This window comes from Tamandua tetradactyla, chromosome 14, assembly GCF_023851605.1.
Source record: "Tamandua tetradactyla isolate mTamTet1 chromosome 14, mTamTet1.pri, whole genome shotgun sequence".
NCBI classification, from domain to species: Eukaryota; Metazoa; Chordata; class Mammalia; order Pilosa; family Myrmecophagidae; genus Tamandua; species Tamandua tetradactyla.
Window position 1 is genome coordinate 4155058 of NC_135340.1, and position 25717 is coordinate 4180774.

The 25717-nt window shown below is 36.4% G+C and overlaps 1 pseudogene; it reads left to right on the forward strand.

Annotated features, from left to right (window-relative positions):
- The first annotated feature begins 944 nt into the window (after nucleotides 1-944).
- LOC143654782 (cold shock domain-containing protein E1 pseudogene) lies at nucleotides 945-3171 on the forward strand (annotated as a pseudogene).
- The last annotated feature ends 22546 nt before the right edge of the window (nucleotides 3172-25717 follow it).

Below are 25717 nucleotides of genomic sequence, written 5' to 3' on the forward strand. Positions count from 1 at the left end.
AAAGGAATAAATTACAAAAAAGAAAAGTACAAAGCAGCATCAGTCCTGAAAATGGACACAAATATTCATACAAATATTAACAAACTAAATTCCACTATATGTGGAAAGGTAGTACCACATGGCTACATGGCATTGTTCCCAGTAATCGATGGTTGATTTATTCCTTGAAAAGGAATTAATGTTATTAACCAGTGTTATAGTTTGCAAGCTGTTGGAATACAATATACCAGAACCGGAATGGTTTCTATGAAGGAAAATTCATTAAGTTGCAAATTTACAGTTTGAAGGCCATGAAAATGTAAAAATTAAGTCAAGGCTATCAAAATTCTAAATTAAGGCATCCAGGAAAAGATACCTTAGTTCAGGAAGGCTGATGATGTTTGGGGTTTCTCTCTCAGGTAGGAAGGCTCACGGCAATGGTCTGCTAGCTTTCTCTCCAGGCTGCCTCAGTCACTCCCCCAGGGCTCTGTCTGTTCTGTTGGCTCTGTTGGTTCTGGTGGCTCTAAAACTTTTTCAAAAGTGGTTCCCTCTTATGTACTGGGCCCTGCTGCTTATGGCAGTGCTGGAGAGAGGGTGTTGAACAGAACAGACTTTACCACCTGAAGCTGCTCCTTCAATTTCAGATCAGGCCAGGAACAGATGTCATAACAACTAACAAGACCAATGAAGAGTACACTTAAGTTGAAGACATGACACTTGATCTGAAACAAGAAGTTTGTGCCTACTCAATAGCTTTGAAAGAGCACTTCTCAATGCTGCTAGTGGTCTTGTTTACTTGTGACATTGGTCAGTGAAGCAGCACTTGTATTCTTTATTAGCTTGATAGACAATTTTCTCTCACTTTTAAAAAAAATATGACCAGCTTTCATTCTTTGAAACATGCTGAAAAAGAAGAATCAGCAAATTCAACTGAAAGTGCAATAATGTTTGTTTATCACTGTGAGATGAGCATTAATCTAAACCTTCTCCACAACAATGGACACAATGGGTACCCCAGTGGTATGTCAGCAGCACTGCGTGAAACTGGGATTATCAAAAATCTGCTAACCTCTTACAGATTTATTCAGTGTTCAGAACATCAAGCTAGATTTTTCTTCCACTACTCACAGTATAATGGCAACCTGTGGGACCGAAAAGTAGGAGATGATGCTGAATTTGAAGTATCATCTGACTGGCAGACCGGGAAACCCATTGATGTTAAACTGGTGAAGATAAAACCAGAAATCATCCCTGAAGAACAAATTGATGGACAAGAAGTGTTTTATCTGATTCATACCTCTGAAGTTTATAATTGATAACAAATAAACATGCTGGTGCTGCAAGTGCTCATAATATTATGCTGTAGAAAAAGAAACAAGTTTGTGCCATGAAGGAGGCATCTGGCTTTATTGAAAGAGGAGATGTTGTAAAAGAGATATTCTTTTGCTAGAGTGAATTTAAGGGTGGCCTAGAAACCTTACATCCTGGAGATGGTGAGGAGTTCACAATCAAGAACAGAATTGGTAAAGGAGTTGTAACAGACATCAGGCTACTGCCTCAAGGAACAGTCATTTTTTGAGGATATCAGCATTGAACATTTTGAAGGAACTGTAACCAAAGTGATCCCAAAAGTACCCAATAAAAACCAGAAAGACTCATTGCCAGGACACATCAAAGTTGACTTTGTGATTCCTAAAGAACTTCCCTTTGGAGACAAAGTAACAAAATCCAAGGTGACCCTACTGGAAGGTGACCACGTTAGGTTTAATATTTCAAAAGACTGATGTGACAAACCAGAATGAGTACCCAACATAGAAGTTCTATCAAATGCATTTCGGTTCACAAATGAAGTCAGAGAAGTGGGTGTGATTGCTGCCATGAGAGATGGTGTTGGTTTCATCAAGTGTGCGGATAGTGATGATCGCATGTTCTTCCCCATCAGTGGACTTCTCAATGAGAATCGACTCCATGTTGCAGATGAGGTAGCATTTACTGAAGCTCCTGATCTGCTCTCTGTCCAAAGAAATCATGCTATTAGGATTAAAAAACTTCCCAAGGGCATGGTTTCATTCCATTCCCACTCAGATCATCATTTCCTGGGGACTTCAGAAAAAGAAGCCACTTTTTCCGATCCCAAAACCACTAGTCCGAATAAAGGCAAAGAGAAGGAGTCTGAGGACGGCATTATTGCTTATAATCATTGTGAGGTCAAACTGACTATTACTTTTCCAGCCAAGGATGTGGAAGGATCTACTTCTCCTCAAATAAGAAATAAGGTTGAGTTTAGTATTAATGACAGAGTTCTGGGCCGGAGATTGCCACTTGTGTGTGACTTTTAGATCATAATTCCAGTTCCAAAGGCTCTTAAGTTATGTGGAAACTCTGATAGTTTTGGATTTATTGAAACAGCCAATCATGGTAAGGAAATCTTTTTCCTGCACAGTGAGCTCTCAGGTGATGTCGAAGTCTGGAACTGGGGGACATGGTGGAGTACAGCTTGTCCAAAGGCTGAGGCAACAAGGTCAGTACAGAAAGGTGAGCAAAGCGCATTCAGTGGATGGCAATCCCAAGGAAGTTGATCCCACCACCTACTCTGGTAAAGTCATTTGCCCCCTGAGGAGTGTTGATCCAGCCCAAACTGAGTCCCAGGGAACGACTTGGATCATGGAGGAGGGCATCTGGAAGGTGAGGTCTATCCATTGGGCATGGTTGGGGTCTTCAACAAAAGGGATTGCCTACATAAAGGGGAGTGTGTCAAGTTCCAGTGTGTGTCCTGGGCCAAAATGCACAGACCATGGCCTGTCACATCACACCTCGGTGTAGGGCTACAGTGGGGTGTGTGAAACAGTTTGGCATCATTAACTATGAAGTAAAAAATGGCAAGAAGCTCTTTTTCCACATGAAAGATGTTCAGGGTGGCACTGAACTATAGGCAGGAGATGAGGTGAAATTCTCAGTGATTCTTAATCAGCGCCTTGCAAGTATAGTGCCTGTAGTGTTTGGAGAGGCTGCCAAGGCCCAAAAGCTGTGGCAGCTCCAAGACCTGATCGGTTGGTCAATCGCTTGGAGAGCATCACCCTGGATGGTGCCAGTGCTCCTTGCTTAATGGTTCTTTGTCAGCGTCGGGGGCCAGATAACTCAGTGGGATTTGGTGCAGAAAGAAAGATCCATCAAGCTGGTGTCATCGACTAAGCACATCCACAAAGCATGTCATTAATCCACCACAAAGCACGTCATTAATCCGCTATGATCAAGTTGAGGGGATTCTGGCAAAGGGTTCTGAACATCTCCCTCTTCATCCCTCCTCAAATCTGGAGTACTTATTCTATTGAGCTATTACACCAGTTTTAACACCTTCCTTATGATATGTTTAAAAAAATAAATAAATTTAAAAAAATTAACAAAAAAATGGCTCCCTCTTAAAGGGGTCCAGTAAGCAACCTCACCTTGAATGGGTGGAGACACATCTCAATAGAAACCAGCTAATCAAAAGTTGCCACCATATTGGGTGGGTCACATCTCCATGAGAACAATGAAAAAGATTCCAATATTAAATGAGGATTAAAGGACATGGCTTTTCTGGGGTACATAATAGCTTCAAACTGGCACAACCACTTAAAGATAATAATGTGAAAAATAGAACACTGTCATCTCAATTTATGCAGATAAAGCATTTAATAAAATTCACCACCCATTCTTGATAAAAAATCTAGAAGGACATTTATCCAAACTCATGTGAGTAACATTTAAAAATCTACAGATACTATCATATTAAAATATATTTTAGGTGAAAGACTGAATGCTAATCTCTTAAATCAGTAACAATGTAAGGATGTTTGCTCCCAAGCCTTGTATTCAATATTGTACCAAAACTTCAAATCAGTGCAAGAAGGCAAGCGATATAATTTAGTCATACAGATTGGAATTGAAGAAGTATTACGGCCTCAATTTGCAAACAACGTGCTATCTACATAGCTGACTCAGACATTTATGTAAAATATACAATACAGCCAAAACAATTTTAAAAGAAGAACAAAGTTGAAGGCTAGTGTTACCTGATTTTAAGTCATAGTATAGCACTTCAGAATTCAAGAAGGTGTCTTGTTAAAAAAAGGGCTGACGCATAGATCAAGTGACAGAACAGAATGGATAAGAGATGCCCATAAGTGACCACTTGGTTTTAACAAAGGCCCCAAGGTAAATGAACATGGGACGATGGCATCTAGAGTACTTGGATGGTGCTAGAGTACCTAGATGTCCATACGGAAAAGAAATGAGCTTCAGGGCCTACTTTATATCATATGAAAATTAACTCAAAATGAATCATAGACCTAACTATAAAACCAAAGACTAAAATTTCTAGTAGGAAACAGGCTGATTCTCTAGGGGTCAGCCAATGAGACGAGTGCAAACTGTGAAATAAAAAGATCAATAAATTGGACGTCACTAAAACATCCTCCTCCAGAGCCACCAAAAGCTAAGCCAAATGCTGAGAGAAAATATTCATATTACCTATTTCTGACAAAGTGCTTGCATTCAAAATATAAAAAGTTCTAAAAAAGACAAACAACAAAGTAAGAATGAGCAAAGTGTGCTCAATATCTTTAGTTTACAGGGACATGCACAATAATATACAATGATTTAACACTGCACACCTACTCTAACAGCTAAAGTCAAAATGACTTACAATGAAAAGTGTTGGTTTGGATGTCGGGCAAATGGAATTCTCATACATTTTTTAAGGGAATCCTAAATGGTACAGTCACTTTGCCAACTACTCTTAGGTATTTACCTAAAAGAAATAAAAACACATGTCTTTACAACCACTTGTACATGTTCATAGCAGTTTGTTCAAAAGTGGTTAAGTGCAACCACTTGTACATGTTCATAGCAGTTTGTTCAAAAGTGGTTAAGTGCAAATAGTCCGTGTATGCATTAGCTGGTGACTTGATGACCAATTGTGGCATATTCATTCAATTGGATACACAAAGCAATAGAAAGGAATACACGTCTGATATGTGTAACAAAATGGATGAATCTTGAAATACTGTTGGTAGAGTGAAAGAAGGCAAGATTAATAACATAAACATGCCGTGATTCTATTTATGTGACGTTCTAGAACAGGCAAAAATAATCTATAGAGATGGAAATAAGATCACCATTTACTTGATTGAGGACTGAGTTTGTATTTACAAGTATGTATGTATTTGGTAAAATTCATCTCAATCCACACACGTATTTGATTTTGTTTTATTTTAATTAAATTTTAACTCATTGTTCTGATTTGAAACTGTTGTGTACCCCAGAAAAGCCATATTCTTTCCATCCTAATCCAATGTTTTGGGGGCAGACATGTTCCATGGTCCTGATTCAATATTGTAAGGTAGAAGCTCTTAATTAGGTTGTTTCCATGGAAATGTGACACACCCACTTGTGGCTGTGACCTTTTGATTAGATGGAGATGTGACTCCGCCTCCAAGGTGGGTCTTATTAGTTACTGGAGTCCTTCCCATGAGGTGCTCAGCAAGTCAGAAGCCAGAAGGACCCACAGGGGCTGAGAGAGCCATTTGAAATCGGAAGTCAAGGGGATAAGAGAATGCATTTTGTAGGAGGAGGCGGGTGAACTGGAGTAACCAAAGCTTGACAGAGAATTGTTTTCTAAATGTATGCAACAAGTCAGGATTTTCAAAAACACTTTGCTCTCCCAAACTTTTTATATCCTAATCACATGATTTTTAAGGATTAGTCTTCCTTTAAAAATCAGTAAGCCAAGTAAAACACCATAATTTTTACTGCTGATTTATGTCATGCTGAAAAATTTATCTATTCTTGGAAGATGAAACAAACTGACAGTCTTTATAAATGGTTAGTAATAAACAGATTCCATCTCGCTTCTAAAGAAAATGATCTATTATCATAAATCTCCTTGTTATATTCTCTATATATTTAGCTTAAGGAAAAATTCAATGATGAATATACACTTAAGAATAAAATCAGTTATCTTCCCAAAGAAAAAAGCTTCAAAATGAATAAAGCAAGTCACTCACATTTTATGAATATGGGGAGTCTGAGCCATTTTACTTAATGATTTGTTAGATTGTGAAGATGTGCTATTTTTTATATATATATCCCAAGTATTTCCTCCTTATTCTCCCTGTGTATTCATGTAACTCAAAACCAAATCATGCATATTTACGAGAAATGATGTAAATTCATAATTCACAATAGCACATACCTTGAACTGACGAAGTAAATAAATCATCTGATAAACCTAATAAAACTTTAATTCTTTATTCCCAATGTGGGCTTTATTAGACAAAGTTGATGACATGTCATATATTTCTTTATTTTCTGATTTTACAAAGTGACTATTTAAGGTATGTATTTATGAATAACTTTCTAGGGTCACAAAATGGGTTACTAATAGAGTTGGACGTAGATAAAAATTCTTAATCTATCAAAATGATCTAAATTACATAACTCAATTTGCTATTATTGGGTTTATGAAAGAATCAAGGCATTAATTAATATTGCCTGATGAGAAAAGCAAGTGCAATTTATTTAAGAAGCAATGTCTAAACTGAGCTTTTGTTACTGAACATTCTTAGCCATTATTTTGGAACATGCTTTTGGTGATACTTTGAAAGAGCTGTTGAATTTACTGTGTTGTTGTACAGTGGCAGACAGCAACTGGTAAAAGAACTAAGAATGGCCTGTGTGACTGGGGGGGAGCTATGAGGAGAGACTTGAGACTTGTGGAGATAAAATAGATGGTTAGGGGGTGGGCCATGGTGGCTCAGCAGGCAGAGTTCTCGCCTGACACGCTGGAGACCAGGGTTCAATTCCCAGTGCCTGCCCATGCGAAAGGAAAAACTAGACAGTAGGGCCTGAATTGAATGAAGAATTATTCATAAGGTAAAAGACTGCAATAGAGTTCATTCTTCCAACAAAAACCAAGACATAGCCCATACATCTCAATAGAAAACTCAGTGAGTGCCACATCCAGCGATCTCTCATCTGTATTCACCCAGATGTTTCATCCCTTTTGTATTAAGGGATGAAGAAATAAAATGGAAATTTGTATTATTATCTAAAACATTTTAAGTAGAATCATGTTTAGAATTATTGCTATCTATCATAAGATGAAATTACCTTAAGAACACTTTTAATATTCAATTTGGAGTAAAGATTCCTTTTAATCTAATTTGCAATACAATCTATATTCATTTTCTAATTAATGGTAACGTCCAAATGCCCTTATTACTGTGTGAGATGGTATATTACTATAGGGTGGAACAACTTTAATTCTTATACCTTCCATTAGTATGTTAAATTGCAATTATAATGTCCTCATATTTCAATTATTTTGATCACTTTTACCACATATTATCATTCCTTTCTAAGTATGGTAAAAAAAAGTACTTAACTGAACATTTGAAAAACTGAGTTTGCAAGTTTTATTTTTGCCATCTAAAACTTCCATTCTAAATTAGTGTGGGCCAAATAAAGATAGTGAACACTGAACAAAACATCTCCTCAAATTCATGCTGCTCTTGCTTCCCATCAGAGGTAAATACATTAGTTTTATGTACAATGTAAATTTCCTTCTAAAGAGTAGCAAATAGACAACCAGATCGCTATTTTCAACATTGACTGTTTTCCCATTCAAAATGGTCAGAACCGACTTGAGATTTTTCTTAGGAATGAACTACACACTGGGAAACCCAAATTAATGATCCTGACGCAAAAAATCCCTGAAGATTCTGAATTGTTCTGTTGGCCAGTCACTGGCATGACATCTAATGGTCTCCTGCTATCTATAGTTTGCACCTTGAAGAAATAAGATAATTTATGCCAACCCTGCAAATAAGTACACCACAATTTTCAGCACAAAAATTGTTTTGTCAGCCTGTCTTATCCTATAGTTTTGCCAGTTAATGAACAATCACTTATTTTTCCTCAGCAGCTTGGCATAAATCACTGCTTGTTCTCAGCAAATGCCAGGAGCTGTGCAGGCTGACAGCCGTGTAGTCTACGCACAATAATCTAAGCAAGTTAGAATGATATCAGCATTTACTTGTTGTTTCTTAAATGTTTCAGGCATTATGCACTCAAAATTCTGTGAATATTTGGCCCATACAACGTAAATATCCTTGCATTTACAATGAAATCTGGTTGAACCCATGCATTTTTATCCGTCCTTCTTCCCAAAACTCCACTAAAATTGTAATAAAACAATACAGAAAAAACTTAGATCAGCAAGAGCACAGGGAACCTTAGCAATGACACCATTATGGAAACTGCAAAGAAAATGGAAAAGTTTATAACTTATTCAGAAAAGCTCCAGTGTGGCCTCAGAGTGCTAAGGCCAGAACCGTTTGAACATCTGAAGTGTTAGAAACCCTCCCCTCACGCGATGGATTATTTTTTAGAGCTGCAGAACCATTTAAGTTTGGATTGGAGACAATAAGCAGAGTTGAAGGTGGAGGTAAATTTCAACACTTGAAAAGACTGGGATTACACATTCGCCTTTACACTGTTTAGTGAGCAAAGTTCTCTACTCTGGATTTCTTATTAAATTCCTATTTTTTAAGGCTACTTTCATCTGGGCATTTTCTTACTGGAAGCCAAACCATCCTGATCGATGCAGAAAGTTTATTAGCCATTTACAGGTTGATGTTGTAAATGTACTTGAAAATCTGCTTCAATATAAAGTACTTTCTCCTCTGAGGGAATGGCAGGTTTGATAAAGGCACACGGGCTTAATTTAAGCCACATTGCCACTCCTGCAATGTTATTACTAGGCTGAGGCGTAAGGAGAAGGAATCATGTTACTCCATGACCTCACGCTTCAATGCTGCTGAGAAAGTAGAAGAGTCTGAATTTGGATGTGTTCTTGCTCCTGGGTTCTTCAGAAAGTAGTAGAACCTTTCTGCCTCTGCATTGCCTACTAGCTGTTTATCCTCATATGTGCAATCAAATTATATGATGAGTTACTAATACTAGTTATTTATGTAACAATAGTTGCCTTTTCTGCACAGTAATTTGTGAAAAAATTATAAATAAGCATTTCATTAAATATTATGGACTATTTTGTCCTCTTTCTTAGCTGGTTATGAAACTCATTCTCTTTGTGTATGTTCAGGTAATTTGTTCTAATGCTTAAAAAATTACAGAATTTATGGTCCATGACATAACACTTGGTGATTTACAGTGCGAATTTTCAAATTGCATCCAGTCCTACAGTACCACAGAGGTGACTGAAGGACTTGGGGTTGGGGTGCTGATGTGCTGATGTCCATTTCTGCGTGTGTGTGCCTATTGCATATATGTTCATGGATGTGTGTGGGTGCTGTATGTGTGTATGTGTGTATGTGTGAGTATATGTTCTTGCATGACCTAGACTGCTTTATCGTTTCTTATAAATTTGTGTTTGGAGAAATCATGTTAAGGAAAGATTTTTTTAAAAGTAAAAAGAATATGGAAAATAACCAAAATTAAACCATTCATCTAGAATTATAGGAGCTTAGGGAATTTAAATCAACATATAATCTTTCAATATAATTTTACTAGATAAAGTAAAACCCTCTACACAACCATTTTTCGTAAGCAAGATAGCTTTCCACAAATAACCCTATTTGCATTCACTTTTCTTTCTTTTCTCTTCCCTGGATCACCTTCTGGAAGAATTTTAATATGCAAAAACTCTCAAAGTTCAAGGATCAGAAAGAAAAAAATAAATGGAACAAACTTGGATAATCCAAATATTGCAAAATAAGCCTTAGAATAATTTCTTTTATCCTAGTTCAGAAATGGTTCAGTTTAAAATATTCCTCTGTGTCTGCGCTCTTCCTGTTAGTATATGCTCTCATAAAAACAAGGCCAAATCATTCAGCCAATGTATCTTTACCCACTACGTTTTGTTGTTTTACTAATAACCCTGAAGTCCGGCATGAATTCATAGAATTTTAAATAAGTTAGACACTTCCCGGTTATTTGGATACTAGTGGAAACATTACTATGCATATAGAAATATTGATGAATATAGAAAAGATACAGTTTGGAACTAAATTTTCAGACATGCAGCAATATGGAAAAATTGCCTTGATTATGCTTACTTTAAGAAATTAAATAACAAAACGCACTCATAAGTAAATATGCACATCGTGTGGTAGTTTCAGGTTTAGGCCGTCTGGGGTCCACCCAGCTGGGTGCTTTCAGCTTGGACTTAACTCTACCTTCCTCACTGACTCTTCTTCCCCTCAAAGTGCAGCATCAGGCACGTCACTAGAAGGAAAGTCCGATGATGAAACATGGATTTAAGTGGCTGGTTTAAGTTGTTTGCCTACTGATTCGCTTCTTCAGTGGCCTCTAAAATCCACTGGTCCTTGAGATTGGCAAACACCATCAAGTAATCATAGTTACAGAACTTATTTTCTTTTCCTATTTCTTTTTACGTTTAGACACCAGACATTGAGAAATATGGTTGCTGATCAGTCAGACACATTTTTAGGTTTGATTTAATTTATGGGGTGTCTATTTCACAATAATGTTATGTTTCCATCTCATTATATTACCCATTTAGACAAAGTATAGCTAATTTTTAATACAATATTTGATAATATTTTTTCTTGTTTGTGGGAAGAAACGTCACAGAGATTATAATAGAGAAAGCAGCTGGCTACTCCAAATCAGAATGCCAATAAATTATGCTCCCACCTGTGAATACTTACGAAATACTGATTTTCTTTTATACTTTACATAATTTTTGAGACAGTCGTATTTTTGCTTTATTGTGGCGTTATAGGTGATGACAAAAGGTAATGTAGAAAGGAGTGGTAAATGTAAGTATTGTGAGTCACATAATTTTTTTCATTTTTCCAAAGTTAGGGTATATGTATATGGGTGGGGACAATTGATAATATTTTACTGTTTCTTTATTAATTTATTTGAGACATATTATTGGGAGTGTCACCAAAAATGTTAGGAGGAAAATGTTCTAAGTTCTCAGAGAACAGTTGGTGAAAAATGAAGTTATACCTTCTGTAAGTCTCCCAACCTGACTAATTTTAAAGTACAATTGAACTTTTATTTTATGGAGATTAATGATTTTTCCCCTTATTTTTATCATGAGAAAACCTTCCAAATGATGCATTAAAAATAATAAAACCAAATTAATTAAAATGTGAAATATTAATTAGTCTCTTTTAAGGTTGATTAAGAAAATGTTTTAAAATAAAGTCACTATGACCTTTCGGTCATCAATGTTTAATAAACATTTTAATGACTGAGGAAATTTAATTATTTAGCTATTAAAAATGTTCTTTATAAAAATTTTATTAGCTGGAGATTTAAAGAATACATCAAAACAATTAGTCACTATATTTGCATTTTTTGCATAAGGCTCATTTAATATTTACTGTCTTAAATCTTAATACATCAATATTTGATCACACAAAGTATAATTTTATTTCATTGATATGATACATACATTTCTATCTCTCTGTTGCCTCCTATTTGATCAACATCTCAAATATCAAAACAAGCTGGAATTTATAGAGTCTGAAAATAGTCATTCCAATGAGACCCACAAATGCTAGACCTAGATTTTTCTTTCTCACACCCCCCCACCAATTTTTGGTGTGTGAGGTGTTAACTTATGCTATATCCTCAAAAGTATTTATAATTTGAGGACCTACAAATATAAAACAATATGGTAAATTTAATTATTAATTACACTGTATTACTTCATACTTACAGGACCAACTCACAGCAGTTAAAAGATTGAAATATGAATTTCATTCTATTACAGCCACCCTGCAAATAATTACATTGTTTTCAAGGGCATAAATTAACAATGAACACAGGAAAATCCTTGTCAGCATTTTTTAGATACAGCAAATTATTGGAAATCTTGTGTAGGCAAAGTGTCATGATTGTTTCATTGCAGCATTCCATAATAATTTAAAAACTTAGAAACTCAAATTAACTTCAGATTTATTTATAAATTGATTTTCATACCTACTGAAATGCATTCTTTGCTATTTCGCAGTGGAACTGAAGTTTTCTGGGCAAAACTGTCATTATTGAGGCTCAGTGAAAGATGATAGTCTGATCACATCCCTGAGCACTTGTCATATTTGTTTTTGCTTATTTAATTAACTTAGAGTTTGTCTTTTTTTTCTGTTGATGCATTTTCTTCTCTTTTGAAACGTTGTTTCTCCACATTTTACACTTCATCAGTGCTCCAACACTATTATTTTTCATTCTCTATAAGAATATTATTCATTTGTTTAATTGACAAGGCAGAGAATGAAGCCATGTGAAATGAATGGAGTAAGCAAAATTATCCTAAATCTTTAGTACATTTTATATTCAAAATTAATTACAGTCTGGTTATCCTCAGGAAGAGTAAGTCATCTTTGACTTATTTCAAAATAAAGCTTATCTTAATTCTTTATTAACTTTACATTAAATATCTGAATAATTTAAGTAAAGTGGGTAAAAACAAACATGAAAGAATAGAATTTACCTGCCGTACCTTGGAGTTGTGGTGTCACTTGAGGTCTCTGAACTTGAATTACTCCCAATTGCCCTCAGAATAATTCAAATTACAGGGTCTCTATTCAGCTGACATATGTATTTATTCACATGTAAGCACTTCTCTTAATTTTATGTCAGCCATTTTTTCGGGCTACCTGTATTTGCTTGCATGCCTATTTTTGAAGTGAATATATTTTCTACATGAAATCACCAAAGAGATTGATTGGTACCTTCTTGTTAAAATACAAACTAAGTTCTTTTAATGAATTAAAAATGTTGTTTATAAAAATGTTATTAACTGTGATTCATAGAACACATCAAAATATACAATGAATTTGCATTTTTTAGCATGTCTCATTTAATATTTATTGTCGTTTCTCTTTAAGACTGCTGATTAGTGCAATTAGGGGAAATCAGTTACATAAGGTTGTGGAATTTGTAATACTAAGACAAGGCTGAACTTTTCCTCCATCTGCGGTCAACTTTTGAAATACTTTCCTATTGATTGGTGAAAACCTTCTGTTCCCAATCCCTGAGGGTTTGCTTGAACTGGGACCCTTCTCTGGAGATTATGAGAACCTTGGGAAAACCCAGAGGGATTTTCTGGCATAGCAAAAAGTTGAACCCATATCTGTTCTGTTTGGTTGGTGTTTTTTACATAATGATTGTTAACTATGCTGAATATTTTCTTTGGCTGTAAGGGATACAGTCCTAAAAGAAGGCAAACTCTACTTCACTGTCGATGAGATGACCTGGTATCCATGTATCTATTCAAAAATGTGAAAATGACAGTAAGTCAAAATTGAGTGAATAAACCCAGAGATGCATAATTTTCAAATTCACATGCTGTTCATATTCTGAAACATATGAGGTCAAGTATGAAAAATGAAAAATTGAGCAAAGTGCCCGGGACAGAATGCTTATCCCTTCCGTCTTTCCTGATGAAATATTGGTTCAAAGAGCACTTAAGGTGATGTGAAGTGCCTGAATTGTCAGTACACCCAGTTCTTTCCAACAGCCTCACTCTTATGCCGAAGGAATGAACCCAGCATCCTGCCACCGGGAAAGCTTCCACTTCCGTAAGTTTCTACAGGAGTTTTCATTCCAAACTTTTTAAAACCTAGATCATAAACTGGTAATCATAAACTTTGTGAACACCTCCCCCTAAGTAAAATGGAAGCTTAATATCAGCAAATCAGAACACTTACCACTTACGTCTGCAGTTGCCCAACATAAGCTTCTCTTTTCCTGTCTGTTCCTGGAGTTTCTTATACTTTCAGATGGGATGCTGCCTGATTCATGAATTGCTCAAGACAGCTGTGAGTTCCTAAATTGCATGAAAAGTTTTTTTTTTAGCACCATTAACCTATTGAAGGATATCTTGGTGGTTTCCAATTTTTTATTATTATGATTAAAGCTGCTATAAATATTCATTTGAAAGTTTTTATATGGAAATAAGTGTTCAAATCATTTTGGTAAATAACTTGGAGTCCTGTTATTGGATAATATAACGCTATATTTTGTTTTAAAAGAAACTGAAGAAACTGCAAGACTGTCTTCCAAAGTGGCTGTAGTATTTTGTATTCTCATCAGCCAAAAATCATACTTTCTTGGGCTCTGCATTTTTGCTAGGAATTGTAGGACTTTGTATTGTCAGTTTTGTTTTTTGCTTTTTGCATGTTTTAAAATTCTTCTTCTTCTTCTTTTTTTAGTTTATCCATTCTAATAGATATATAGTAATGTCTCAATATTATTTTAATTTGCATGTCTCTAATAACAAATGATGTTGAATATCTTTTCACATGGTTATTTGCCATTTATGTCTTCTTTGATGAGGTAGCTGTTCAGACATTTTGCCCATATTTTAATTGGAGTGCTTGTTACTGATACATGTTAAAGTTTCTGTATATATTTTGAATACAAATCCTTTATCATATATGCAATTTGTAAATATTTTCTCATCTATCACTTGTCTTTTCATTATCTTAGCAGTATCTTTCATAGAGCAAAAGTCATTAGTTTTAATAAAGTCCAACTTGTCAATTTCTTTTCATGAATTGTGCTTTTGTGATAAAATCCAACTTTTCTATTTGTTTTCATGAATTTGCTTTAGATGAAGATCTAAAGACTCTCCAAATCCAAGATCACATAGATTCTTTGTTTTGTATCTTTGTAGCAATTTCATAGTTTTGCATTTTGCGATTAGGTCTATGGGACATTTTGAGTTAATTTTTCAAGGTGTGAAGTGTTTTCCTACGCTATTTTTTTTTTGCATTTGGACATCTACTTGCTCCAATGTCAGTTGTTGAAAAGACTATATTTCTCCTTTGATTCATCTTTGTACCTTTGTAAAAAACAGAAATTGACTATATTTGCATGGGTTTATTTTGAGGCTCTCTTTTCTGTTACATTGAAATGTGCTTATTCTGTTACCAGTACCATACTGTCTTGGTTATGATAGCTTCATGGTAGGTCTTGAAATTAGATAATGTGAGTCCTTCACTTTGCTTTTATTTTCAATTGTTACTTCTTCTAGGTCCTTTGACTTTCCATATAACTTTTAGAATCATTTGTTGATATCTGCAAAAAATTTTTCGGGTTTTTTTCCAAAAAATATATTTTTATTGACAAATCTTCACACACATACAGTCCATGCATGGTGTATATGCAGTGACTCACAATATCATCACATAGCTGTGTATTCATCACCATGATCATTTTAGAACATTTGCATCACTCACTCAAGAAAAAGAAATAAAAAGGAAAAAGAAAAAACTCATACATACCATACCCTTTACCCCTCCCTCTTATTGACCACTAGTATTTCAATCTACACAGTTTATTTTACCCCTTATCCCACTTATTATTTATTTACCATTTAATCCATATTTTTTTTATTCATCTGTGCATACCCTGGATAAAAGGAACATCAGACACAGGGTTTTCACAATTATACAAGCATTGCAAAAGCTGTATCTTTATACAATCATCTTTGAGGAATGAGGCTACTGGAATACAGCTCATCAGTTTCAGGTACTTCCCTCCATCCACTCCAATATGCATAACCTGAAAAAGGAATATCTATGTAATGCAGAAGAATAACCTCCAGGATAACCTCTTGACTCTGTGTGAGATCTCTCAGCCACTGAGACTTTATTTTGTCTCATTTCTCTCTTCCCCCTTTTTGTCAAGAAGGCTTTCTCAATCCCATGATGCCGGGTTCTGGTTCAGCCCGGGATTTCTGTCCCACGCTGCCAGGGAGGTTTACACCCCTGGGAGTCATGTCCCATGCAGGGGAGAGGTCACGAAGTTCACCTGCAAAAATGTGGGATTGTATTAATTCTGTAGACAAAGTTGGGAAGAACTGATATCTTAATATTGAGTTTTGTAATCTATGAACATAGAATGTTCTTGTGATACCAGAGCTCTTAAAAAGTATTCTATAATTTGTAAAGCATAAATTATGATGTATCTACTAATCATGTTATAAAATATACTATTATTGTTTACATTTTGTTTCTATATTTTGATTTGTAAACCTCAATTATAGGTTGGCTTAATGATAATACCTGTCTTATAATCTTTTAAGAGTTAATTCAGACAATATTAGTTAAATTTTGAATTAAGGGCACAGTGTGTGGTAGGCAATCAAAAGAGCCAGGTATTATAAAATATTATTATATCAAAATTAACATTTTGTTTTATTTATTTTTGCCATATTTTTAGTTTCTGTGATTGGCAATAAAACGTACTTTATTTCTTTCTTTTACATCTTCTGGGCATTTTTAATTTATTTTTCTTGTTTATATTATTGGATGTATTTTAATTCATAGTTTCCTAAATTTCAAAATTAATTATAATATATTTTTCATATCATTTTAGGTAAAATTGAGCATTTAATGTCTTTTCATCTGTTGTCAACTCACATCTTTGTCTTTATTAATACATGAGAATTTTAGACTGATTATGGTTTACCTAATCAATAGCTGGATTATACACATATTTTTCACAAATAAGATCTTAAAGTGTGCATTATTTGAGCAATAAAATTATCCAAATTTAACTATATGTTTAACTCTTTTAATATTTTATTAGTCTTTGTCACAACAACAAATATTTCCAATGTTTTAGTTTCTTAAAACAAGGAATATTTATTAATTTCTCACTTTATGTGAAGTCAGTTGTTTGACAGTGGCTGTATCTTATTGCCTGGTCTCAATTGCAGTTAGTTATGCTCGCCTTCGTGTGTCTTCTCAGTATGGAACCCAGGCTAAAGAAGGAGCCAACATAAGGCACATGTTTTCCACATGGGGAAGAATTAAAGCAAGAGAGGAGTCAAAGAAAGTTCATGTGAAACTTCTACTTAGAATATGCACACATCAAGGCAACTCATTTTCCTTTGTTCCTACAAGGTAACAGGCCAAGCAAAAGGTCAGTGGAGCAATGTACTATGTACAGGGAAGTATGACATGGGCAGGGAAGGAATGATAATTTTGAAAAAGATAATGCAAGCAACCACAACAGTCTAGCATAAAACCTCTCCTGCCCAAATGCCCCCCTCATTTTTTTTCTTAATTGTCTTTGCTAAATAGACCAGACCCTTGCATTTTTAAGGAAGGGGTCAATGTATAATACATTTTTTGCACCCTGTGTGTACAATGTCTTTTTATTATTTTTCCCTTAGGTAGCTGTGAACTCCTTGGGACACTAAAATTTTCTCTAAAAATTTGTTTAGATGATTGTTGTTCGGGTCCAGGGAAAGGAAGAACAGAAGATGGAAGAGGAAGAAACCACAAGAACCATACACATTTATTGGTGCCGGGGGAATGACACTTCCTTAAAATACTAAACAAGTAAATAAACAGAAGAAAAAGGGTTTCAGCGAACGTTTCAGTCAACCCTTGACCAAGCCAAAAGCTGCTAACAGACCAAATACGGTATGATTGGAAAGAATCTTTCAGCGTTAATAAGGAAGACATTATTTTCTTATTGCGAGCACTTTTAAGAGAGTTTTGGGGAAGATATTTTTTCTAGAGCCTTTAGATGAGTAAGTGAGTAGTGAGGCAGTATAAACAGTGAATGCAGACAATCTTTCAACATATTTAACTGTGACAAAGAAAAGAAGAGCCAAGGAACAAGGGTTTAAGAGGAATTTCTTTTTAAATATAGGAGCAGCTTGAGGATATTGAGAAGTAGGTCAAGAAAGAGAGATCGGTGTCAGGTCTGATAGGTTATAAAATTTAGAGTGATGTTGTTAAAGAGGGAATGTGAGCTCAGAGCCAGGAGAGACAAAGAAAGACAGCTCTTCCATTGTGACGGCAGAGAGGGACAAAAAGATAGATGTGAGTGTGGACAAGTATAAACATGAGGTGTGACAAAATGATGTCTTCCATTTGATAAAGCCCAGTCTCTGTGAAGTGAGGCATATTCATTTTGCTATGCTTTTGTGAGACATATGAAAAACATTTGAAACAGTTGTTTGAGAATGCCAACTAATGAAAACATTTCTTGACTTTAGAGTCAGCTGAATTTAGATACCACAGTTGGGTGATTTATTTTTTCAATTTATACTCAGGATTCCGGATATTGTGGAGTAGAAGATGGGAAAGAATAATTTGCTCAAATTTAGGTGATATTAGTAATCATGTCTGTATATATATAAGATCCGTTTTGGTAAAAAAAATGCTGTGACCTAATGTTAGAACACAGCAATTAGCAACAAAAAATAAAAATTTTGTAAAATTGGGCTATTGCTTACACATAATGTTTTTAGGTGCCACCAAATAGAAATTATTGTTTGAACATTCTCCAACCTTGTTTTGGTTTGCTAAAGCTGCCAGAATGCACTATATCAGAAATGGATTGGTTTTTACAAAGAGGATTTATTAAATTACCAGTTACAATTCTAAGCTCCCGAAAATGCCCAGATTAAGGTACCAATGCAAGGACACCCACTTGGAGGAAAGGCTGCTGGCATGTAGATTTCCTCTTTCACATGGAAAGGCACATGGCAGTGTCTATTGCTCGTCCTTCTCTCCAAAGTGACTATAGGAGTTTTCTTTCTCTCTTCGCTTTTCTCGGCTCTGAGCTGTCTCCAAAAGTGGCTCTCCCTTAAAGGACTCTAGAAAACAGATTAGACCCATCTTGATCACATCTCCATTGAAACAATCTAATTAAAAGATCCAGCCCAACAATAGGTCTGCCCTCACAAAATTGGATTAAAAGACCATTAATCTTTCTATGGTACATAGCAGAGTCAAACCAGCTCAAGCAATAATATTTTACCTAAACTGATTTCTATCTTTACTTTGTCATCACCCATTCCGGCTCTTTCCTTTTGCCATGCTAATTTCTGCCCTAGGTTATGGTGAATATAAAGTGAAGAGTAATTGTTGTATTACAAAGAGAGATGGAAATTTTTCTTACAGATTTTATATTTTATTTTAACATGTGATGTTTTAATACTCCCTTAGATGCATTGGGCACTTAATTTTATTGCATCTGCTTTTTAAATCACTATTCTGGTATTTTGGTGCGTTTTCCTAATTTGTCTTTTATGACCATTTCACTTATTACATGAAGAAAAACTAGAGGGTAGTGTTACTTTTATTGTAAACATATGTAAGCTTGTTGTAAAATTAAAATGCAGACTGGTATAAAATGAAAAAATCTGTGAAATTCTTTAATGGAGAAGTAATCTTTTTTAACATTTTGATTATCATCCTTCAACATCTCTCTCTACAGTTTCACATAAAAGAGAATATATTTTTCATGTTGGATTTAACTCAAAACCATGTTCAATGTTTCATGTTTATTATGTACAATATTTATTATGCCTGTAAATATAGGTCTATGTTATCATTTTAGGAGTGGAGTACTCTTTATTTTATGGATTCAAATTTCTTTATATCTTTTAATGATTGATAATTAGGATATTCCTCAGTGGTTCACAATTATATACACTGCTAGTATGAATAATACTTTGCATACGTGTTCACACACTTTTTGTTTGCTGGTTTAATATGGAAATTTCCCATGAAATGAGTTACTAAATCAAAGGGTCTGTGCATTACTAATTTTGATACAGCCTGACTAATTTTTCTTTTTTATTGGTTTCTTTAAAGTATTTGGTAGAATTTGTCTTTTTTAAACTAAAACATTTATCCTTACCCATGGGATTTCAATCTCACTTTTTTATAGTTCTCAACTGAAGAGTCTGACCTTTCACTACCTGATTCTAAACTTTCTGTACTTTTTGCCTTGTGCTGTTTTCTATAGTTTAAGAGAGTGTCAACAACAGCAACAACCACGGACATCTATATGCGTCAGGCTCTATATTGAAAATTTTTCATCATAATACTAGTTGAGGATGTGTGTAACCATAGATAGCACAATACCTAACTGAGAGAATCTTGAACGAATAAAGCATTTGTTACCTTACCTAACAAGAAGCCCAGAGCGAGACAATAGCTAGTAGAAAATTGACATTTGAAACTTTCTGATCCTACTTCAGTGGCTTATTGTGGTGGCTCAGGGCTTGGGAAGCCCTCTCCTGGAGAAAGTGTGGGACCATAGCCTGTTGCAGCCCATGTAACAAAGCATAGACATTCAGACATTTATTACAACGCCCCTCCCCTAATCACCGTTGGTGGCCAACCCTTGCAGAACTCTGCTGACCTGCTGCAACCAAACATCATAGAACTCTGTTGAACTTTATAAGCCCTGCACCCTGTCCCCCCCAACTCCACCCCAGCCCCTTGACACTCTCTCTCTCTCTCTCTCTCTCTCTCCCTCTCTGCTTTGCGTGGAGTGCAGACTCTAATTTACCAGCCAGCACTGGAGATTTATTCTCCTGTCTGTACATCCCTAATTAAAACTCATGGCTAATCTTCTGTCTGCATGTCCTTTAGCCTTGGTGTTGTGCTTGGCTGGAACATTTTGTGAGCTGGCCAGGAGACTAGAGAGCTTCTGGGCATGGAGAGCATGAGTTTGGGAAAGGTGACTGCATGGGGTCATCTCCAGTGGCTGCTTCCCTGATGTGGGTCAGCATTGCACACTGGCTTGACTGTGCTGCAGTCCGTTCGCCGCTGTTGTGTGTGATGCGGCTTCCATGGCAGACTGTCTCAAGGAAGACAGAGAAATCTGCAAGTCTGCAGGGGTAATCCCAGGGGGGCATGCTTCCTGTATGTGAGGAGGGGTCGCACAGTTGCTTGACTGTAATGCAGTCAGACGGCCATTGTTGTGTGTGGTGTGATCAGCTGTGGCACACAGTCTCAGAAAGCAGAGAGATCAGCAGATTTGCAGGATGAGTTGAATGAGAGCTTACACCATGTAGATAGTACAAATATTAGCATGCCGTTAGGCTAGAATAAGGTCGCATAGGCTGTCCAAGGAGCATAGAAGACATATCCTGACTTCCCCTGATTGGGACCCAAAGGCTTGGGACCCCATAGATTCTTTATCTGATGATGAAAAGAAGAAAAAAATATTTGGGAGGTAAAAGGTGGAGTGACAGCACCTTTGTACACCACAGTTTCAAAGGTTGCCTCTTTCCTATGAAGAATTAACACTCAATTCTTCAGTATTCCATTAAATAGGGCCATTCAACCTATTTTTGTCCTCACTTGGGAAGAAGAACAAAGGATTTTTATTGTGATCCCATGAGGCTATTTGTATAGACTGAACATCTGCCACAAGCTTGTAGCAAAGGATTTTGCCAAGTGGAAAAGTGTCACTCTGTTTCATTAATTTAATGATGTCATATTAACCAGTAACTCTTCTCCAGAACCAAAAGAAGCCTCAGGCTCATTGCTATTTCAGCTTCACAGTGGGGACAGGCCATTGATCACGATGGTCTGCAATGCCTTGACTGTCCTTTCAAATTCTTGGGTATTGCATCATTGGGAAAGAGAAAACTTATTCCTTTGTAGTAATTGATAAAGTAAAAGGTTTTCCTACGCTGCATATGCCAGAACAACTAATGGCTTTATTGGGATTGTTGGGGTATTAGAAACTTTCCGTTCCTCACTCAGCCCAACTGTTAAACCTGTGTGTGTTTTGATTAAGATAGACTATCCCTGGGAATGGGATACCTCCCAGCAGGTTACTGTTGAAAAAGCCAGATGTGCCATCACACTGCCTCAGGCCTTTTGGGTGCTGAACCCAGATGTGCCTTGTGAATTAGATGTGGCCAATGTGGATATTGGCTTTTAGTGGGGTTTGTGGCAAAGTGAGTTAAAAGGGCTGAAGCGCTGTGTAGTCCCTTTGGAAAACAACTGAAAGAAGTCATGGGTACCTGCCTCTCCTGTTTACTGTGATGCCTATAGATGCTTCCTTACCAATTTACTCACATCAGCAGTGAGTAGATTCTAGTCACCAGGTGACAGAAAAATTACATTGTACCTTTTCCTTATTTGAAAGTGAAAAATATGCCTTTACAGACACAGATATATATCTATTGGACTGTTGCTGGCCTTCTCAGTAGGGGAAGCTAACCAAAGAACTACAGTGCATAGCTCAGAGAAGCTCAGTGCATTGTTCATTGCACCCACATATGTGGACAATGATGGGGGACCCCCTTTAACGAGCAACTAACCCAAGCCTGGATTGGACTGGGAACATGATGTCTTATGTACATTTCATTTGCTTTGCAACCCTACAGCAGTAGGGTTAATTGAAAGGATGAATGAGCTTTTAAAAGAGGATACATAATCTCTGCAGTAGTGGACATACCTGTTGTATCTGGCCCTTACAAGCCTCAGTTCATGGACCCAAGCAGCTGCTCCCATCCCTGTTGAACTGGTAACAGCAGGACCCATGCAGACACTGCAAATTTGGGTAAAAGGGCCAGCAATCCTACAGCCACAGTGAGCTAATGAAAATAACTTGCTCCAGCCTGCACCACAAGCATTAGAAATTGGGGAAAATAAGGTCAATTGGCTGCAGTCTAGGTCAGTGCAGCCATACTGGCTAGGAATGCTAAGCCCATGGGATCTAAGGGTCACCCAAAATTTAAGTATTGGACCATAATTTAAACACAAAATTCCAAAAATTGTATATATAACCAATCTGGGACCCCCCCCCCCCCAAACCCAAGGCACAATATATATGACTCTGTGGACACTATTACGCCCAGCTATTTGCGGATTTGACTTCAGAAAGCTGCCTGCAAGTGCAGGGGGAAAGGTGTGGTATCTCTCTATTATTGGAAACTTAGCTTGTATTCTTTTTGCCCTTCGCATCATAGCAAATGTCTTTCTGAAACAGGTTTCTCAGGAACCTATGTCCACAATAAATCTCAATGCTGCATATGTACTGAGCTGCCACCGTCAGGTGCCACTGGCCTGCCTTGGACTCTGACCCCTGTGTATGGGAATGCATAGGCTACTCTGCTGACCTGGCAGAATTCATAATATCAGAAAATTTTTGGAAATCTTTTCACTTATGACTGTAATCACAGGTTTTATCGATTATCAGTAACATGGCTTAATTCCCTTTCTTGGCCATAAGGACATCACTTTGTAAGATCATCTCTAGGGACTCCCAATGCCCTGGTGCCTCTCACATTGCTGCTGTGGAATACAGATGCAGTGTCTGTCCTGTGGTCAGTGCATACTGCTGTGTGGGGGTTGATTCCCTCTCCCTTAGGGAAAGGGCAGGTCTTAAGGACACAGCAGCCCTTATGACCAAAGCACAGCCACTCATTGAAACTCCCCTCCCCTAATCACTGTTGGCAGCCAACTCTTGTGGGACTCTGCTGAGGCTCCATTGCAACCAGTCTCATGGGACTCTGTTGAACTTTATGAGTAGCCCCCTTGGCTCTCTCTCATTCTCGGTTTTAGGCAGAATGCAGACTCTCATTTTTCTCAGTCAGCTGCCCCTGGGAAGAAGTAATCTCCTGTCTACCAGTCCCTGAGTAAAATCCGTGGCTAATCTTCTCTGTGGCCTGTTCTTTGGTCTCGGGTTGTGCTGGGCTGGCCCACTCATGGAAGTCATGCTCGGTACATGGCTCTCCCTTCTGTAGAAGACGGCTGCATCTCTACCCACTAGGCCTGCGCTCAAGGTGACCATCTTCTCTTTTGAAAGTAAAAGCAAAAAACATTCCAGGGCCCCCACCCCACCCCCACCTTCCCTTATGGTTCTCACATTCCTACCACACACATTCCTTTATCTCCCCGGTGGCAAAAAAGGACTTGAAAAGCAATTTTATTACCTCAAAAAAAATTGATGCTGACAAAAATTATTTTTTTAATGAAGAAATTGCAGGGGATGGATACTGGACAAGCAATTAACATAAGCTGCAATATATGCATCATCTACAGCACCATTTATAACAATCTCCTTAGATAATATTTTCATCTTCGTTTTGCAGATGAGGAAATGTAATTGCTGCAGGTTTATTGCTGCTGCCATGATCACACAGCCAGAGGTGCTGGTAGCACACAGGGCTATCTGATTCCAGTCACTTCCCCCTAACCAATGTCTTTTATGTCATTATGTGGATATAAAAACTTCATTTTGTCCTTAATCAACTGAGAAAGTGCACATCCCATTTCCATTCTACCAGCAGTTATTCTACTTAAAATGTGTCCTGAACCTATCTTTTTCCTTAATAAACTTAAATAATGAGAAAATATTGATTTAATTTCGCCAAAGTCCAAGTATTTACTATCTCTTATTTCTTTTTACCCTATATTCCTAAAAGTTCTACTTTGGGTTAATATAACTCTGGACCCAACCCTAGAATATTAAAATTTTTTTGGTTAGAGTCTTTTTTAGCTAAAAGTGTAGGATATTGGAATTTTTCCGTAGCTATGTGCCAGACATTAAAAAATTCTTCAATTTCTGAGGTTTGGAACTTAATCATAAAATAGATGAAGCTGTATTTCTTTGTGTGTTTCTGTACTCTCTATTTCTTCCCTTGAGGTTATTCGTATCCATTTCTGATCTCATTATTAAATTTTGCAATGTAAAATCATTCTGAGTCACTTTTAATATATAGTTTAATACAAATGTCAGGAAAATTTTTCTTCTATGGCATACATAATTTTTTTAATACTCAGAAATAAGAATGATTTATGATGTGAAAATATGAAAATTAAATATCATGGACATGATAAAGGATCAATTATTTAATGTTACCCTATTATTTGAATTTTATGTGAACTTTCTTGATTCCGTATTTTTTTTGGATGGGTAGATACCGGGAATCAAACCTGGGTCTCTGGTATGGTAGGTGAGAATTCTGCGGTTGAGCCAACGTTGCATTGCACAATTCCATTTCTTTTATTAAATAAATTATGTAGATGATCAGAGTTTGATGAGTTGACCCATTGTAGGCAGTTATTCAGTTGACATATATCGGACTCAACCTTCATTTTAATTTTAAAATTGGTTTAGAGATGTTCTCTAAACTTAGAGTTCTCTAAAACTTATTGGCTGTCACTTAATTTTCAAGATATCTTCATTGTTATATGTTGTTTTATGTATGTTTTGTTTAGTTGACTGAGTTGTTTCGGAAAATAAAGTCATGTTTATTCTTCACGGACCTGCATAATTCAAACTAATAACTTGAACGATAATCATTTGATTTACAATTTACTGATAAGGGATAGTTGCCAAATGCTCATTACTAGTAAGGATTATTTCTATTTTGAGGCTGTAAAATATAACACTTTAATATAGATTTTCCATCAAAACATGTATTTTTTATTCATAAAGGAGAAAATAAAGCTTTGTGATTAAAAGCCCAGAGTAATTATTAGACAGACCTAGAGTTAAGTATTAAATTCGCAATGTGTATAGATTTAACATTTTTCCACCTCAATGTCCTCGTCTCTAATGCGGGAGTAATCACATTTAGCATGTAACCTTATCTTGACAGGACCTACTGTATGGTAATAATCATAGGTTCTTTATAGTGATGTGACCCCCGAAAGAAAGGCAAAAACAATAAAACTGATGCCAGAAAAACTCAGTTGCTCTCTCAAGGTCCAGCAAGGTTAGCTTAGGAAGGACCCACTCTTGTGACATTTTGGTTAATGGATTTAAGTGTGAAATAAACAACTACTTAATGAAAAAAATCTTTGCCCATGACTGTCTCCTCAGTTTGGTGAGACTTAGACTGAAACAAAACAAGACAATAGCAACAAGAACAAAATAACCACCTAACGTATCAGGGATTTAAAAAATCTCC